This window comes from Meriones unguiculatus, chromosome 9, assembly GCF_030254825.1.
Source record: "Meriones unguiculatus strain TT.TT164.6M chromosome 9, Bangor_MerUng_6.1, whole genome shotgun sequence".
Lineage (NCBI taxonomy): Eukaryota > Metazoa > Chordata > Mammalia > Rodentia > Muridae > Meriones > Meriones unguiculatus.
Genome location: NC_083357.1, coordinates 56,992,513 through 56,995,467, shown reverse-complemented (window position 1 = coordinate 56,995,467; position 2,955 = coordinate 56,992,513). Strand labels below are relative to the sequence as shown.

The window sequence follows — 2,955 nt, the reverse complement described above, 5'->3', positions numbered from 1 at the left end:
AAATTCAATCCCTCCCAATCTCTGCAAATTTACTCAAAACATGATGTGTCCACAAGGTTGCAGGAGGCCGCAGCTGATGAAAAGCATGCAGCAAGCTCTTGTCATTGCATTCTGAAGGAATAGGTGAGAGAGAAACATTTGTTTTCTTATTGGCTGATTTGATTACATAAGAAGAAAAGGGGACAACCTGGAGATACAAATAGCTTGTTTGGCAAGAGATTGCAAGTCTGCATTGATCCCAGGCAGGAAGAGCAATGAAGCCATCCATTCCTACTGTAGTCGCTTTCTTGTGGCTGTGGATGAACTGTGAGTTGAAGATCTGGGACCACGAGAAAATAGTGGTGGACATTTCTTAGGCTTCCGTGGGAAATCCACTTCACACAGTTCCCTCTCGGTATCTTAGACAAAGAATTCAGCAGAGTGCTGCTGACTGTCCTCCTCCTTTCTGTTTTTCTTTCTGTGTAGGGGAGAGCCTCGGAGAGCAGGTGGAGCAGCACCCTTCTTCCCTGAGTGTTCGAGAGGGAGGCAGCGCTGTCATCAACTGCACTTACACAGACAGTGCTTCCTTATACTTCCCTTGGTACAAGAAAAAAGCTGGAAAGGGTCCTCACCTTGTGATAGACATTCGTGGACAGAAAGCAGAACCAAAGGCTCACCATTTTATTGGATAAGAAAGCCAAATGCTTCTCCCTGCACATCACAGACACTCAGCCTGGAGACTCAGCCATGTACTTCTGTGCAGCAAGCACACACTGGTTCCCAGGCACCTGCAGCCTGTCCTCAAACTTGCTATGGGGGCTGGAGCCCCTTCCACATCCTGTGTCTTGCAACAAAGCATTTGCCATATTGTCTATTTGCAAAGGAAACTGCAACATACAGATTTTAGAAGACAGATGAGAAAGTTAGTCTCAAAGTGTGTGTGTGTGTGTGTGCGTGCGTGCGTGCGTGCGTGCGTGCGTGCGTGCGAGAGAGAGAGAGAGAGAGAGAGAGAGAGAGAGAGAGAGAGAGAGAGAGAGAGAGAATGGCATGGACTTTTGAAAGCACAAAGCCCGGCCCCAGTGACACTCCACCCACAACAAGGCCTCATCCAAGGTCTAATACTTTCCAACATCATCTGGGGATTAAACTTTGAAACATATGAGCCTGTGGGCCCCTTCTCATCCCAACCACTGAAAGGGGTGGGAGTCACACTTTGCATGGGTATGATGTTCCATATTTAGAATACAACTAGAAATTATACTGGTTTAGGGAAGTGTCCCCAGTCGTTTCTCATCTAGGGTTCCGGCTTCATCACACATGTATAGTGGGCTAGGCTTGCAGTCCTGGGCACTAATTCCTTTGTATTGACTAACTAAGCCTTGTGCTGGCTAGTTTATGTCAACTTTACACAAGCTGAAGCCTTCCACCTGGATAACGGCAATAGGTTATATTGTCTGGGGGGGTTCATTGTCTACCCTGATCAACAATTTAAAAGGAGGTATGCCTGGCACTAGAGGTGTTTTTTGTTTGTTTTATTTTTTTTTTAACATAGATTCCCAGGAACCTCCCCTATCTCAGAGGTGCCCCTACCCCACTGACTTCTGTCTTTCTCCTGGTCCTCCCTTCAACCCACCCCCACTCCTGCTCTCTGCACACCTAATCCCACTCCCATTGCTTTCCCTACCCCATACCTTACCCACTTCCCTCCCTCCATCTACTCAGATGTCTGTTTTACTCCCTGTTCTGAGTGAGATTCCGCATCTTCTCCTGAGCCCTCCTTGGCTTCTTTGGGTCTGTGGATTGTAGCATGGTAATCCTGTACTTTATGGCTATTATTCACTTATAAATGAGTACATACCATGTACTCACATACATACCATGTATGTCTTACTGGTTTTGGGTTATTTCACTCAGAAAGACTTTTTCTAGTTCCATCCATTTGCCTTCAAATTACATGATTTCCTTGTTTTTAGTAGCTGAGTCATATTTCTTTGTGTAAATGTACCACAATTCCTTTACCCATTCTTCAGTTGAGGGACATCTAGGTGTTTCCAATTGCTATTACAAATAAAGCTACTATGAACATAGTTGAGCAAGTGTCCTGGGGTATGGTGGAACATCTTTTGGGTATATTCCCAGGAGATGTATAGTTGGGTCCTGAGATAGAACTATTCTCAATTTTCTGAGAAACTGCCAAATTTATTTCCAAAGTGGTTGTACAGTTTTGCACTCTTACCAGCGATGGAGGAGTGTTCTTTTTGCTTCACATCATCACCAGCATGTGTTGTCACAAGTTTTTTTTAATCATATTTTCTCTTTTAATTTTTTATTTTATTAATTACAGTTTATTCACTTTGTCCCTCCCTGCCCCGTAGCTCCCTCCTTCTTCCCCTCCCAAACCCACCCTCTCTTTCTCTTCTCCACACATGCCCCTCCTGCAGTCCACTGATAGGGGAGGTCCTCCTCTCATTCCATCTGAGCGTGGTCTATTAGGTCTCATCAGGAGTGGCTGCATTGCCTTCCTCTGTAGACTGGTAAGGCTGCATCATTCCCCCACCCCCGAGAGGGATGTGATAAAGAGCAAACCAATCAGTTCATGTCAGAGACAGTCCCTGTTTCCATTACTAGGGAACCCACTTAGACACTGAACTGCCATGGGCTACATCTGTGCAGGGGTTCTAGGTTATCTCCATGCACGGTCCTTGGTTGGAGTATCAGTCTCAGAAAGGACCCCCGTGTCCAGATTTCTCAGTTCTGTTGCTCTCCTTGTGGAGCTCCTGTTCCCTCCAGTTCTTTCTATCACCCATTTCTTTCATAAGATTCCGGCACTCTGCCCAAAGTTTGGCTATGAGTCTCAACATCTGCTTTGATACCCTGCAGGGAAGAATCTTACAGAGGCCCTCTGTGGTAGGCTCTTGTCCTGTTCCCTGTTTTCTCCCTCTTCTGATATCCATCCTCTTTGCCTTTCTGAATGAG

General features: G+C 45.8%; 1 pseudogene; it reads left to right on the top strand.

The window, feature by feature from the left end:
* The first annotated feature begins 254 nt into the window (after nucleotides 1–254).
* LOC132656388 (T cell receptor alpha variable 13-1-like) lies at nucleotides 255–897 on the top strand (annotated as a pseudogene).
* Nucleotides 898–2,955: the final 2,058 nt, after the last annotated feature.